Genomic DNA, 16,960 nt, shown 5'->3' with positions numbered 1-16,960 from the left:
GTTGAAAGGGCATTTTTATTTTTTATTTAGACCGTAACCACAGTGCTGATACGGCTTCCGTCACCGGCCTTCGTAACCGCAGCGTCGTGATGTCAGTGTTACGAACGGATTTCAAATTTTCCTTCTTTTTAGAGTGAAGTTGTTTATGGCTATGTTCTGGAAAAAATTGCGCGCATCTATCAAGGCGTGTAGATCGAGCATTTCTCCCCATACGTGGGCCGATCCTGAGAATGGTGTGATACCGGGACGACCTGCGGCGGACGTGAAGCAGGCTTGAAGCACTCAGTCAACTTGCAAAAATAAGGTTAATATTTTAGATCCAAACACAACCCCTATCAGACATTAAGCTGATAAGAACTGATACTCCACTTTGACCCGCATTGGCCATTTCTACGTTCGCACCGCCTTCTTTTTGGCGATGTTCCAAGCGCTTGCGCCTCCTTTCCTTTCCTTCCGCTCTCGTGTGTTGGCGGTCACGTAAGCGTGCTGCCCTCCAGGACCGCGAGGCGGAAAGAAGTGCGAACCGTCCATGTGGCCCCGATCCCGCAAACTTGCAACGTTTCGCCGGATCAACGGCCATGCTTCAGAGGGAGTTTGTGGGGTACAAATTTCGTGCGGCCTGTGTTGTGTGTGACCGCTTGTGGTTTTCGAGCGACCTCACCGTCATTACTGCAATGCGGGAGGTCGACCAACGTACGATCGCCTTGGCTATCGTGAAGCCGTGTGTGCCCTCGGAGTGCAGTGACGTGCATGTCTATTCTACGTGCCGGGATTCGTTAGCAAAAGATGTCATGCCGCGTTTTGCAACAATACATAGGTATGTATACCCCCCCCCCCCCCCCCCCAGTGCCTCATCATCTTCCGAGGCTCAATATCGTGGAGGAACGACTAGTAGCGCTTCGCCTTCTATTTATATGCATACGGCGTTTGACGCACGGCAATGACTAGTTCTCCATTAAGGGGCCCACATACCTAGCTTCGCTGGTCCTCCAGGTTCACAGAATAGAATGGCACTGAATCTTTTTTTTTCACATTTGAGTGGTTATAGCTCAGTACAAGTTCTTGAAACTTTCTAAGTTTGGCTTTTGGCCCTTTAGGTGGCCATGCAGTACATCTTGACTGCTGAAAAAGTAACTAAATCTGAACAGACGCTCTCAAAATTTATGACGTCACGGCGAGGTTCTGCTGAAACTTCACGGTGGCGTCGCCAGCCATCCTTTGTTCGTGCATCTTTTCTGAATAACCAAGCCCCTTCACTCGGCAAGAGTGGCTTTCCTTTCTTTTGTATCGTGGATGGACCGATCAGAAAGGCAGAGCTGGAACCATATGTGCGACAGACTTCAGAGAACTCCAAGCAACCGCAAGACATGGAACCTCCTCAAGTCACCACTAAACGCAACGGAGTAAAAAAATCTGAAGAAGTCAAGAAAGAGCCTCACGAAGATCCTCCACAATCACGGAGGCTCATAAGACCAACTGTTGAAAGAAGTAAAGAAGAAACTGACAGGAGACACACAAGACACAGCTTGCAATCTCTGAAATGCACCTAGATTACAGAGAGAACCTAAATGAAGAACTCGATCAGTCATTCATACAGGCACGAATGGAAGTGCCACTGGCAAAGCTCACTCGAAACACAACCTCATAAGATAATAAATAAAAAGATACTCCTCAACCTAAGCAAGAACGCTGCAGAATACCTTCTAAAAAAACCATCAACGAATGGTGGGCAAGTGGAACAATTCCAGCAATCTGGAAACCCGCTGAAGTCTTCATGATGCCGGAGCCAAACAGGCCACTGGGAATAGAAAGAAAATTAAGCTAATTCCCGACACCATGTATGGACCCCCCCCCCCCCCTCTATTCAATTCAAAACATCTTGCTACAACTGAAGAACGACGTCATCAATCATCTAGGCAAACACAGCAAGAGGAGAATTCTGACCATCGACGTGAAAGGAGCATTTGACAATGTCTCTCACGAGGCAGTTTTGAAGAACCTCCAGGACACGCGCGGTGGCAGAAGAACATACCGCTACATAAAAAACTTCCTTGCCAGCAGAACAGCGACATTGAGCCTGGGCAGCCTGAAGTCAGATAAGTTTAAAATGATGAACAAAGGAACGCCGCAGGGCTCTGTCATCTCGCCTCTCTTTTTTAACATAGCCATGCTAAAAGTACCAATTATATTGAAAGGAAAAGAGAGGATAAAACACCCCCTCTATGCTGGTGAATTCATCATCTGGACAACAAGCATAACTAGTAACTCAGACATTTTTCCCCCATAACTCACTGAATAATTTTATTTACCCAACTTTTTATTTGTTGGCTGAGCACCCCAAGTATGATACGCAGACTTGTAGAGCACCTTCAGAAACCACCGGTCGAGTTGTTTCCTTTACGATACGTTTCACAGCGGCCTTTTTTCCAGGTTGCAAAGAAAGCCCGCGAAATATGAAAAAAAGCCATGTGACGGAGCGCTTGCGCAGTGGTACCGTGCTGCTCTCAAGCGTGCGTTCGGTGAACTAGGTCGGCTCCCGTCGGATGACGGTGAAAATGCATGCTTCTGGCAGAGCTCTGCCGGTGAGCTAAAGAACGCCCTGCCGCCTCCCCGTCGCCAGTCACGATGCAGCCGACCTTGCGTCGGCGGTTACGCAAATTTGACGTCAGGAGATTGGAATAAAAACATATTGGAATAGTTTTACGTTATACGGACCCAGGACACATTCCGCATCAGAACCGTCGACACACACGCTGTTACGATCGTACTCTTTATTTCTTAACTACTCAGTGCTCCTAAACCTCGGCTTAGAACAGCAGTGAGAATGTTGCAGTACGGTCACATTCGTGAAAGATTCTTTTTAAAATAAGCAACTGGTCTCCGAGTCTGAATGTAGGCTCAAATTGCTGGGTGCTCCGTCCGCCTCAACGCCAGCAGAATCAATCAACAATTTCATTTTTATTGATCAGTTAGTTATTAGAGAAACAGTTGTACACAGGAAGGGGTCTCAATGTAAGAAATGCAGCCTGAACCCCTTAAAATTAATTATAAATTAAGAAATAAAGCGAACCTAACGATACATACCTGAAAAAATTAATGAGCAGATGAAGGACGAAATAAGTACACTGATTTCATACATAATCCCACAACAAAAACAAGTCACAAAAATTAAGACAGGCATACATACGAAACGTATGCGGTTTTCAGAGAAAGCTTCATCATCCGGAATTTTGAGCCCGTGAGCAACTTACTCCGGAAGTGCGGCTTACCATCTGAAGCTAACCAGGAGACGAACACACCGCACAAGGGTGCACTAATCGACAACTGCAAGCACAGGGACATTGAATATGGCAACTTAGTCCTGCGGAAATCCGCAAGGCGGAGCGAGTTCGATGAAAGTGGGAAAAAACTGTCATCCATCTGAAGCTACAAGGTAACAAAGCTACAAAGAAAACGAGCACATGTATTCCTTAAATTTTTCTCCACTTCCGATTTCGGTATTAAAGGTGCACAGTTGTACGATGGTCAACACGGTACTCTGGCCGCGCGGCGCTAGACCCCCGAGCGGGAGAGGGCGGAACACCACTCTCTCCCTCCTCCCTTTATATATATACCCTAGGTGCAAATTGGATCGCGCGCGCGCTCTCACTCAAGGGCATCGCTATAGCCAGGCTCTCGTTATGCAAGGACGACTACACGTCCCGGACGACGGAGATGCGAGCGGAGTGAAATTTGCCTGTGGGATGCGGGGGAACGACGGGAAGGTCTGAGATGACACGGGGAAGAAATTGGGGACGCAGAAAGGAACAGAGGGTCCATCCGCCTTCTTCCAATCCTTTTTTAGTGTTCCCTCGGCCATAAGGGAACGAACGGGGAGGGAGCTGGCCGCGGACTAATAGAGACGAGGAATTGGGGACATTTCTTCCCGAGGTTTATTCCCGCTTTGTTCTTTTCGTTAGGGAGGAAGCATGATATCTCCGGCAGATAAGGGTTGTCGCTCGCGATGAATGGGAGGGCGGAAGGAAGGAAGCTGCCTGAGGAAACGGGGAAAGAGGGACTCGAGCCAGGGACAGGCGTTTCTCTGGCGTTTCCCCTTTTATCGTTGCCCACAGGAAACGGGGCGGGCAGCGGCGCAAATAGGGAGAGCGTGTAGTGGAACGACTTCTGGGTCTTCCTTGTAGGGACGAGTGCCGGAAGTATGCGGGCAGGTCGTAACTACTGGAAGGGAAGAGAAAAAATAATGTAATCACTTCAGTAATTGTAGCAAGAGCAAGAAGGCTTCCTTTGGTTGACCGAGTATGCGTGTTCTTCGTGTAAAAGTGTTCTTTTAGTCTTCCAAGTTTCACGAAAAATGCACAGCAGTGGCTGTTCTACTCGAAAGCTTTACTCAGTAATACAGAATATCTACAGGCACGATATACCCCCAAATAGACACACAAGAAATATATATCGGTGTAGCCAATTTAGCGGTCTTCCCCGTTAAATTTAGGAGTTTACTGCATTGCATAGCATGAAAAGTTGATATCTTGCGGGCGGCGGGTTTTATGGTTGTTTTAATTTAATATTGCCTTCTTTTTTGTCGTTACAAGATCTTACATGTTGTTCAGTTCAATTTTTGCTTAAGGTGTCGCAAACCTGCAGCCTGTACATGCACCTTTGGAAGTTACCGGGAATTACTTTTTCTTCCACAAACAGTTTGCTTCACATTTCTTTCTCCATGTTTTCCTGCCTCCTGTGTACTATAGCTCTCGCAGTTTCGGCAGGTTTAGCAGTCTCACTCTTCGCCATTTTCGCAGACGCGTTTAAGAGGAATTGCATCTTTAAATATCTCCCCTGAAATACATTTAAAAATGTGATAAGGAATGGTTGCAGGAACGAGAACTTCGAGGCTGGTTGATGGGAGTTTTCAGGTGACGTCAGACGAGCCAAGTGGCGCTATTTCAATGCAGAACTTTGCGCAAAGCTCGGGAATTAAGTCGTTCGCGCTGTCACAAAGAAAGATAATACGGCTGCTGAACCATTTTCCCTCCGGCAGGGCAAACAACGCTGCAAGACTCACAGAATAAGTCTCAGTTGTTACGCGCTGCTGAAGAATGCCTCACCGTTTTCGGGTGTGCCCACTCTGCAATTGGGATTTCAGGCCACCTGTGTTGAACGATGAATGCTGCTTCCTTTGCACGCTGCCTGAGCCGCACGTTGTTCACAAGATCGTCACGATGGAGGTCTACGGGGTCAGCGGTGGCAGCGACCCTCGATCCAGCTACGCCAGTCCACAAGAAAACACACACAGATGAGGCGCCACCATACCAAATGAAACATTTTTTCTGTAATTTTACTCATTACCCAGAACCTACGCAGACATATTGTACGAATTCTAAGATCCTCTCTGAACCGTTCGCCTTAGTTCAGTCGCGACACATGGAAGTTTAAACTCGAGTTCTAAATCTAAAAATCAAAATAGGATTCACTGTAGAAACTACCAAACTAAAGGGCCACAGCTGGCATCTTTCTCCCTTTTCCTACATTCTTTCACTTCGTGTTGTACGCATCCGGAGCCGTTTGACTTCTTTGTCCCCGTTGTCCATTCACTATGCCTGTCGCGCACACAGGAGCGAGCGTCGCATAGCCGTTGGAAGGGAAAGAAAGCAGCAAACGATGGGGGAGAGGTAAACGCTTTCTTTGGCGCTACTGTGTAGGAAAGAACCGTTATGGAATGAAATAGCGCAGAATAGGGAAATGCTCTTTCTGAAATAGCGGGAAATAAACAAAACACAAGAAAAGAATGCATTTAGAAGCGTCAGTGTGAAATAAACAAGCCATACAAATAGGGGCGGGAACGCATAGGGTTTTCTAACCTTTTTTTCTCCTAGGAGGAGGGAAGGAGGGGGAATCGCACTCAAAGCAAGCGTCTCCAGGAGCTGAGAACGTTGAAAGGAGAATAGAGAGCCACAGGAGAGCCAGTACACCTCGGAAAGTGTGGCAAAGTGCAAGGTCCTGGCAAAGTAAGGCAAAGCATGAATCATACTTAAGGGAGACAGTGCAACAGAAAGGGTCAGGTCAGGGATTTCCTTCTTTTTTTCTTCACAGTCACTATTGTGACAGCATTGCGCCCATATTTACATCGTCTGTTCAGCTCTCCTCCTGGTGGGCGTGAAGACGTGAAAGACCCGGCCCTTTTGAAGTGAAGCGGTCTTTACCTAACCCGGCGGGTTTCGATGTACGTAAGGATTGTATCTCGCTTACTTGTCTAGCCCTCGGTGTTGGCCCGCAGGTAGTGCCAGTAAGCGCCCCCGTGTGCTGCGTAATCAAACTATAAATCACGACATAAAACCTGTACAAATAACGTTGGCTCACACGTATCTGTAAAATACATTAAACTCTTAAAGGAATAACATATAAAATTCTACGGGTTTTAAGTTTGCGTTGATTCCTTATTCTTAACTCACTGGGTATGAACTACTGGGCTTGTTTCTTTGCCTTTTGTCTGTTTTTTTTTGTTTCTAAACGTCCTTATTAGGATTCAAATGCTACTTCCGCTCTGGTCTATTCGCCCTCCGCCGGAAGGGAAAGGGAAGCGGGGTGTCATGTGCCAGTTCTTGACCGGTCCTCCAGATTTGGTCTGTGCCTCTATGAACCTTAAAATGTACTTAGATATGTGTCATACATCTCTGTGCACGCAACTACCATCAACATCCTTCCAAGACGTTGTTCCATTGTGTTCTCGACAGAGAACTAGCAGCTACAGGATGCTAGGTCGTGCACACGTCATCCGTTACTGCGGCTGTTTTGCTAACTCAAACAAGCTACGTGTCAATTGGATTCTAACGTCACGATGGATCTGCGTGGTTTTCGTAAGGTATAGCCAGGCAATAAAAAAGAGCGCTGTAAGTATTGCGACCGTATGATAGGACAGGGACAAAGCAGGTTACCCTTGTGGTATAGAAAGGCAAACGATGATATTGAAGGTGATCAACGAGTGTTGTCGCGGATATCAGGATGCGGAGACGTATATACGAATTAGAAAGAACACGCAGCAGAAACACAGTTTTGCCGGCTCAGTGTATTGCGACGGGCGATTGGAGGCACATTTCAAGACGAAAGCGGATGTTCGTAAGAAGACGCGCTGTCCACTTCGCAGTGGCGTAGCAACAGGGGGGGGGGGCTGGGGGGCCGTAGGCCCCGGGTGCAAGGGGCCAGTGGGGGGAGGGGGGGTGTCATATACGTCTGAAGACACCCCTCTTTCCGCCGGCTCCACCCGAGGGGGGAGGGGGTGACAGAAGACCTATGGGCCCCGGGTGCCAGACGACCTAGCTACGCCACTGCCACTTCGCGTTCATGTGTACAGAACGCCAAAGCAAGCCTCGTTGGTGCCACTTTAGGCCTAAACCGCGTTCTGAAGTGATCAGGAGGGATATTTGTATTCTTCCTCTATTTATAGCCCCTTTTCATGCTTGCAAACAAAGTTCCCTGAAGATTTTCGGTTTAACCTTCGCGAGCAACGCAAATTACAATAGCCTATAAACTTACAGGACCCTCCAGCTGGCACCAGTTGGGGATTTGGAGTATTTGACAATGAATGGTATTGTTAAGTGCAGAAAAATAAAGCCCACACATGAGGTCGCCGCAGGGGGCACGTTCTTTATACCTGAAAACTTCAAGAATATGTGCCTACAATATGCTATGCGGCAAAATACTTTTTTTCTTTTTTGGCTAGCTGGAATCTCGAAAATGGCTGACCGGAAGTTATCTAGGGTCATGAGCGCACTGCTGCCACATCGCCGATGAAAAAGGTCTTTATTTATAGAAGAAGAATACCCCCAGTGTAGGATATAGCCAACCAGACGCATTTCTGTTTAACATGCCTGCCTTCTCTCTTTATTTCCTCCTCCCTCCCTCCTCCTGCACTTATAAAAAGAATGTGTACGAAGGGCACAGCGTAACAGGCCGGGACAAAAGCACGAGCCAAAATGCATTTTCGCGCCATCTGACGAAGCAAGCGCATACTGTCGAGACGTGGCTTTGCGTATGCGCGTGGTTAAATGCTCGCGTGCCTGGCAATAGGCAATACCATGCGCTTGCTACGTCAGAGGGAGCAAGAGTGCAGATAAAGTTGGTTCTTTATTCTATGGGGGGGGGGGGGGAGGGGGGGCTTCATCCACACGCTCATTCGGGCAGCGACTGAGCACATGTGTGTTTATAAATGCTCCCTAGTTTGGCACGAAGCTCGCACATCTCGCAAGATCTTGTACCCGCGTGTACTGCAGATGCACGGAGTTGATGCAGATGCACGGAGTTGATGATGCATACTACTGATGTGCTATCAGCCCCGCATGCAGGCAATTCAAATAATGATAGAAGACTGAGCGAGTTGGCATGCGTTCATGAGGAAGTTTGTGCAGCGCAAGCAATTGCACGAAGGACGCTTCTCCTGTGTGGACCTTTCTCGTCCTTCGTCCAATTGTAAGCGCGTGCACAAACTCCATCATCAACACGTTTTATACTTGGAAATGATCGGCGTCTGGTTACGTATTGCACGGATCTGATTACGATATCAGAACTGACGAGAGCTAAGTTTGCAAGGAAGCGAACTAAAGAACATTTTCTGGCAATAAATGCTGCGACAAACCTTGTCCGTCGTCGTTGACAAAGACGTAGAAAAACAGACGCAGGCACAGCACTCTATCTGTGGAATTGAATGGTGCGACTGATTGCATACATACATACATACATACATACATACATACATACATACATACATACATACATACATACATACATACATACATACATACATACATGCATGCATACATGCATACATACATACATACATACATACATACATACATACATACATACATACATACATACATACATACATACATACATACATACATACATGCATACATACATACATACATACATACATACATACATACATACATACATACATACATACATACATACATACATACATACATACAAAAACTACCGTCTCCAAGCGAATTAACAAAAACACAACCACGCTTTAAACACTACAAAAAGCGCAAACGGTGTGCACCGTTGAAGCACTTTGCACACAGAGAAACACCCTTCAAGTATTAACATTTCTCGTTAAACACATTGCAACTCATAAAAGAAAGGAAAAAGAAGCAAAAACGGGTCGCGAGGTACGAGCACGTGGAGCAGCTTCACGATGGACGTTACAAAGAAAGAGGCAAGATGTAATAAATGTGGTATACGTGTCGCAATTCCACTTGTTACATAAAACCAATCTATCGCAATTACACCGTTCTCTTTCTTTATCTGCCCTATTTTTTTCACGAAAGCAATATAATGAGTTCGGATAATAATCCGATCTGGCTTGAGCTAACCAGCTCTCTCAACCGCAAAAAGCGCGTTCGCCAGACTCGTGCAGTTGATTGCTGAAGGCAATTGACAGCAGAAGGCAGAACGCTGCCCTAGCTCCGCCACAGAGCCGAGTGGGTGGAGCGTTGACGGTGCCTCACTTCGTTTAGTCGTTTTTGCAGCCAAGTGGACTACGCGTTTTTATTGCAATGGCGAGATTACACGGACGCTCCAAGCGAATTCTTGCCGTCGCCGTCGCCGTGAGGTTCCGAGTATGTATATTTAGGCCAAAGCCTCCTTTAAAAAGATGCCTGCCGCGTGCGCCGAAAATCTGCTGCCCTTACCTTTCCCCTTTTCCTCCTTTCCACTCGAGGCGGTAGCTAGCGATCGTTGCGGTGGTCGCTTGCAACACATGCGCGCATGCGCACATCACCGCATGGCAGCGCGGCCGGCGCGGCCGCCGCTACCGCCGCGACACCACACCGCCCCAGTCCCCTTGGCGGAGATAGTGACGTAAGTGGCGCCATCTCTTGACAACTGACCGCAACTCAAGGCGCGACGGCTACAATGGGTAAGCGAGCGACGCCGCAGGCATCTTTCTAGAGGAGGCGTTGTTTAGGCATGTGTATGCTATATGCCACGCCCTGCACTATTACATGCTGCATATGCGAGTTGTACAGCCAGACCATTTTATCGCTAAAGTTGCTCATACCAGGTCTTACATGCTTGACAAAATTGTTGCTCATAATTTTGAGAGTATCAACCCACGAACATATGTCACGCAAGAAAACACCGATAGCGCATGCATTTTATGTTAAAGCTTCTCAGACTTAAACATTCAACGTGTTAGATAATGACGGAGCTCAAACCTGAAAATGATGTAATGCCACATTATTCGCGTGGCTCTGCACTACCTCCGGGATCGGCCCAGCAAAGAGGTTTGAAAAAGAGGTTCTTACACTTCGTGTATTATTCTAACATGTCGCTATCGCATTAATTCCTTCGCCTTTATGGCGAAACCATTTGAAGTTCTCTAACTCCACGCCTGAGCTGCGCATAGGCTGTCTTATAGGGGGACGGCACGACAACGGCGATAATTCCGTATAATTGCAATCACATTAAAAGAATAATACCCGTGTCACACGGGCGTTTGGAAGGCCTTCCAACCGATAGTCAGTTGACTCAAAGGTCAAGTTTGAGCTGCTACACAGGCGGTTTCGAAGGCCGGAGAGTCAATAGTCTATCGAGTCAACGGAGCACCCTACAAATCTATCGAAATCTCGATAGCCTTTGAGCAACGGAAACGGAAACAGCGCCAACATGTCCTCTCGTTCACACTGCGCTCGTACTCACGGTAAGAAAGAACAAATCAAAACAAAACACTCTAAAAAATACTATATATGAGTTTTATTAATTATTCAATGAAGGATGTTTGCCACTTGATATGTGCGAACTGCGCATACTCTCCACAACAACGACGTGCTTGTGTTCATTCATTCCTCCACGTTGCCTAGTACACTCTCCCGTTATTCTATGTGCCTTTTTTAAATGTATAAACAAACATAAAAGAAATTATAGTGCTTCTAAGTGGTTTTAATGTTGTTTAACATTTCGTGACATCTAAAACGAAAATAAAGATCCGCGGCACCACACAATTTTGCGAGACACGCCTGAACCACTCAACGGACTTTGAAAAGTGCCGTGTAGCAGCGCGACAATTCCTTTGAGTCGATAGAGTTGTGGCGTTTCGAAGGCCGTCGGCTGGAAGGCCTTCCAAGTGTGCCCGTGTGACACAGGTATAAAACAATGTGGAAACACCATCTCCCTCCGCTAGCGGCCTGCCACTTCATGGCGACTTGGTCGAGCAAGATGTGTGCGTACTTGACGTGTGGACTTCGAGAATTTGCGGCAGTTTCGAGAGCACTCACCGTGTTATTCGAAGCGTTAATTGTTCTTAGTTTTATTTTGGTGAGTAGCGGGATGACAAGGTCTGGAGAACCTCCCAACGAGTCATTTAGAAATTTCGGGCGCCTAAAAAACAAATTTGAATAATTGTAGTAGAAATTATTATAAGTAGTATAATTAGTTAATTGATTGGTTTGGTTTTTTTTTTTGCAAATTGTGTCCGCTTGGGCACATAATTAATCTGAAGCGATGTGAATCGAGTAACCTGTGTGGGCATTTTTTTTTTTGTAAAGGTCAAAGCAAATAAAGAAAAACGCTATGCTACATACACTGTCTCCTGTGTCGGCCCGCTTTGCTATGGCACTCGCTTGCCAAGGTCGCCCACGAGCATGACCATGTTTGAATAATTGTAGTAGAAATTAATATAAGTAGTATAATTTGTTAATTGGTTGGTTTGGTTTTTCCTTGTCCATGACCATGACCATGTTTGTATGGCGACGACGCGGCGTAAGAGGATAAATACAGATAGACAGATAGGCTGGAAACGCCTGAAATCGGCAGAGAGTGCTAGTCGCATTAATAATTCTGATGCTAATGACGTTCCAATTCAAATAAAATTATGTTGTCATGCTTGGTACCAATGTACTCTCCATGGTCACGAATAAAATGCGAACAGGTTCCAATGTTCCTTCACCTAGAACTGTGCTTGGGCATCATAGGGTTGACATTGTGCGCACTAGGCCTCGTGTGCTCTGCGGAGCGGCACTGTATTAAAGGCGTTCTTCGAACGGGACACGCGATACTGCAATCGTCGATTCTGCGTAGATGCTTTGTTTTCTCTACAAACACCGTATCCAGGACCAATGTTACCGTCACACCTTTCACCGTCCCGTGGGCTCCACTCGAGGCGATCGATGCGTTTTTGCTGGCAGCCTCTGTTGTTAACACGCGCCGAGTGCCTAACGACTGCCAGCGCACACCTGCCGATATGCTGTATCAGTTTGTTTATTATTTTTCCCTTGCATAGTGTAACATTTATAGCGCGCAACCTTGGAAGTTTTAGGGACGACATCGCTGCAGGTAGCGCGGCCTGTGGTGGGGCATGCATAATGCATCATTTTCACATGCGTCACTATGGAAACATCACTTGTAGTCATACTGCAGTTGGCCCTAACATGAAGACCGATCGCAGAAACGCAGAAGGTGATGCAAAGTGGAGGCAACCGGCAGCTCCCCGTCAATAGAAAACTCACACGGTGCTTCAACTTGATACAGCTTGTTCTGCTTGCGTCAGCCCGTATCGACTGTTGTGTTTCGTTGTGTGCGTGCGGTGTTGGTAACGTTTTCTCGGACAAGGTCGCCAGGTCTCGCCCTGAGCACTGTTTTTAGGAACAAGAATCGCTAATCGCTGACGAGTTGCTCGAGGGTTTTGTCGTTTCTAAATATTTTATTTGTTTTGGTTGTTCCTAGACGCCTTGCTTATCATTTTGTGCACATTAGATGTTGTAGCGACGAGTCAACGATCAGAATGCGAAAAGGCAACGTCGAGAAAGCTTCGGCGTTAAAAGCAAAATGTGTCTGTTTTCACCAGTGGAAGCAGTCGTGGGCTCGCCAAAAATATCGCAATTTAACTGCCTCTGCAGTTGTCTTCTTCGATTATCCGAGAAGCAGTCACTCTGACAATGCTGTCAGAATCGTTAAGTGGCCAACCGTCTCGTCGATTTCACACACAGGGCCATCATGTACTCATGCGCGTAAAATCAATGGCACTTTCACCAGATGGGCGAAGCACCGACAGCGACAGAAAGATATAGAGTTGCCCTTAGACTCCTCGGACGGTGTTTTAACCATATGCGGATGCGACATACGCGGGGGCGGCAACATTTCTGGCACTCTAACCGTGTAGGGCCTGTAGCGACATCACACAGACGCCGCTGTGCGGCCCGTAAAGAGCGGCGCCAACGAAATTGCGCAACTTTCAAATTGTGAGCAGCAATATTGTTTTCAACTTTTTGATATTCTGAGAATAGTTAGCATGAAAGACATGCACTGTCAATGAATTTAGAATAAAAGGCAGAACTGTCAATAATACGTTTGTTACTTTTTTGTTTGCTCTCTGTAATTCTTAAAAATTCTGAGGAATAATTCAATCAAGAATATAAAATCTGGTTTGACCAACTTAGGTGCCAGATTTTACCAAGTGGTTCTATGATTCTATGTTCTATGCATTCTACATAACGATGATGATGGCAAGATGTGTTTATTGTGGGATGGTTCGAAGGCCTATAATGTGGAATAGGAAGGGGAGGGGGGAGGCGTATTCAGAGCCGTCCTAAGAGCTGCGTGTCCATGGAGAAAGAAGAGCGAGTCCAGAACGACCCTGTCGGAATCCATTGAGCCAGTTGCCAGTCTAATCCACTCCTCGCAGGATGACACTCGCACCACTCTCAGGTGGTGGTCCCACTGCTGAGCGTGTCGCTGGCACTCCCAAAACATATGGGCTGCGAATCGCCGCTTGGCCATGCCACAGTCAGGGCAACTGTGCGCCTCCTGTGGTGCTTCTTGGTCCGCGGAGGCTATGGAGGGGCCGGATTCCTGCGACGGAAGGGAGTCGGGGGACGGAGATGGAGGGTGCCTTTCCCTGCGTGGCCGGCACTGCCGCCACCGCTCCAGCACATCCGGTGCGAGGACGAAGTCGGAACGGAGCCTCTGTAGCAGCACTTGTCCCGATCTGGGAAGACCTGCGGGAAGTGGGTCTGGGTCTGAGGGGACACCCGCAGGGATTTCCTTCTTGCATCTGTTGGCTGCTGCTCTCAGAGCTCTGCCTGGGTCATACGGTGCTCCTTTTTTTCGTGCTGCTTGTGCTGCTGGTGAGGGTTTCTGAAGCATACCAGGAGACGACGCGTTTGGAAAGAAGGGCGCGCGCCGCTTCGTGGGCTCTCTCATTTCCCTCGATGTCCTCGTCACCAGGGATCCAACGAAGTGCTGCAGTGATCCCATGGGCCTCCACAGGCCTGAAGGCCTGCTTGACTAGGAGTACTTCTGATGAGGCTGTATGGTGGGGCTGTATGGCATGCAGCGCATATTTAGAGTCCGTGTATCTATGTGTTTTGCTTGCGTGGTGCTTGAGACTCTGTCTAATGCCCGGAATATTTATTGCGCGGAGTTCAAGTTACGTTGGGTCGTCGGCATAAGCAGTTGTAAAGGTAGAATGTGACGCAGAAGAACCCACTACATGACAGGCGACTGCTCCCTCACTGGTGCGTGGGTCGAAAGCTGCGTCAGTGTACGCTTGTTCTTGGCTTTGTGGTGCGTCTGCAAACCTCTGCGCGTGACTTGCAGCCAATGCTGCCCGGCGGTGCGCATGTTTGGCGCCCATGTTTCGGGACGTTGACGTCTTGTCGACGACAGCAATGTCATCCCACTTGCATGCATTTTGCATAAATATCTGCAGAACATGACGGTGACACAGGGGGAGAAAATTCTATTGAATTTCGCTATTGAGCATGACCTTTGTAAACGATAAAAGAAAAATTGAGTTACTTTAGCACACGCCAAAGAGGGTGAAGGCGAAAGCCTGGGCGCTCAAGAAACATCCCTTAAATTACTTGACATTCTCATTCGATTGCTTTTTTTACATCTTATTACTTGTTTTACTCCCCCCAAAGGTTGGGGGTTTCAGTGGCTTAATTAACTATATATTAATTAGTCGTGCCTTAATCAACTTCGCCCTAATTAACGCCAAGGGTCATGGGTATGAGTGCCTTTAATTACCTATATATTAATTAACTGTGCCTTTTTAGGTATGTTTAGCAGCATCGATGTGGCAGCTATGCGGAAGACGACGACGACGAACGCACGAGCGCTTCGATTAACTCTGTTTTTTGGCATGATTAGCGGCATCGATGTGGCAGCGATGTGGCACAATACGACGACGAACGCGCGAAAACTGGCGCGCACGCTCCGATTTTCTGTACCTCACAACGCGACCTTGAAACACAGAGATCTGAGGAGTTCGCCTTAAGATTGAATGTAACTTTCTGACCAGGCCTAGAGTGGGCAGTGAATCTTTGAGGATGATTTCTTAGAAATAAATAAGGAGGAAATGAAAGACGGATGGCAACACCACGCTGAAGTCGGCACAGCTCTCCGTGATGTCATAGATTACGAAAGCGTATATTAGACTCTATAGTTAATGGCTTAATGGTGAAGAATAACTACACTGCATCGAAAATAAAACAAGTTTCGAAGTTCACACGCTCCAAAATGACTAAAATACACGAAATGATCAACTGCGGTCTAAGTGACGTAGAGCAAGCAGTTGCTGCTCTGAATAAGACACTACTATGGGTGTGGGTATGTGTTTGTTTGGAGTCACCTAAATGCGACCGCTTGCCTGGCTCAGGGCCGGGGACGCCGACCGACAATTTGTACTGGTGGACTGGGCGGAGAAGGCCAAGCAGGCGCAGGTTCTTACTTGAGCCCTATCCCTCAGCCACTTCCCCCTCCCCTTTTTCTATAAAGTTTATCACCCCCACCAAGAAGACAAGTTTCCTCGTCAGACCACTGATTGGCTCCAGCGACATTCCTTATTGTTCTACCACTGTTCACCACTTCGGCTACTTCACTTCTGTCTTGCCATGACAAATAGAAGACAAAAGTACTAAAAATTCGTGTCGTCACACTGACGTATCTGCAGTGAGGCTTCGACGCGAAATTCAAGACACGGTAGTCTGGCCTCCATTTTCACCAGTAATAAACTTCAATTAAGAAGTACCGGGTGTTTTCGTCTATACAGAATTAAATGAAAATCGCCTGTGGTAGGCAGCACAGTTTTGGTCTTTAACTGGATTAATCGAAAGGCGGAAATTGCTTGCCAGAGAAATCAAAACGCATATTCGAATAATTACCGAATTTTCTCTAGATAAGTTGTAACTAATCAATTTGCGGCGCATATCATAATTTTACGAGTTATAGCCGCTCACTTCGCAAGGCGTAGCCGTTTGAAACGAATTCTGATGGCGACACCAGTTTTAAGATACTCATTCCTAAAGCGTGCGACAAGATAGATTGACGGTCGAGCTATTTCTGTACTTCAATGCGCAAAAAGGCGTTTCCTTCAAAAAAGTGGGTGAAACATCAATGTAATTTTACCGCAAGTTGGGCGACGGATATCTCGAAAGTGATGCCATCCTTAAACGTGGTTCACTGCAAAACTCACCATGCCTAGCAAACTCATCGGCTACAATTCCCAAATTGCAATTTGTGCCGTAAAGTAAACGGTTAAAAACTTGGTTATTTTTCATTAGTCAATTACGCATTTTAATTTGTTGCACAAGTAATGTCCGCGTCTTAGAGTAATGCAGCTAAAGGATTACAATTGTGCTGCCTGCCAAAGGCATTCTTTAAAAAGTTCTGCATTAGAAACAATACAATTGTGTTTGTGTATGTGTAACACGCAAAAAGAAAGGAAAAAAAAGCTGGTACATAGTGTTGAAACAGCACTTCACTGGCCAAAAATGACATATTTTTGCTATTTGATGTCCATTTTAGCTGTACTTTGATGATGATGCCAGGAAGCCTTTACTTTGCAGTTTTCTAAAGGCCAGGGATAAATGAGCTGCAGGGCGGCACGGAAACAGCCTCACTATAGCGTAAACGTGTTTTCAACGTCGAGCCGGACACCGAAAAAACACGCCTACACATTTGG

The 16,960-nt window shown here is 46.8% G+C and overlaps 1 pseudogene; it reads right to left on the bottom strand.

Annotated features, from left to right (window-relative positions):
* Window positions 1-208: 208 nt before the first annotated feature.
* On the bottom strand, window positions 209-388 carry LOC135896139 (U2 spliceosomal RNA; annotated as a pseudogene).
* Between the last annotated feature and the right edge of the window lie 16,572 nt (window positions 389-16,960).

Source organism: Dermacentor albipictus, chromosome 6 (assembly GCF_038994185.2).
Source record: "Dermacentor albipictus isolate Rhodes 1998 colony chromosome 6, USDA_Dalb.pri_finalv2, whole genome shotgun sequence".
NCBI lineage: Eukaryota > Metazoa > Arthropoda > Arachnida > Ixodida > Ixodidae > Dermacentor > Dermacentor albipictus.
Note: the sequence above shows the minus strand (reverse complement) of the source record. Positions and strands in the feature narration are given on the sequence as shown.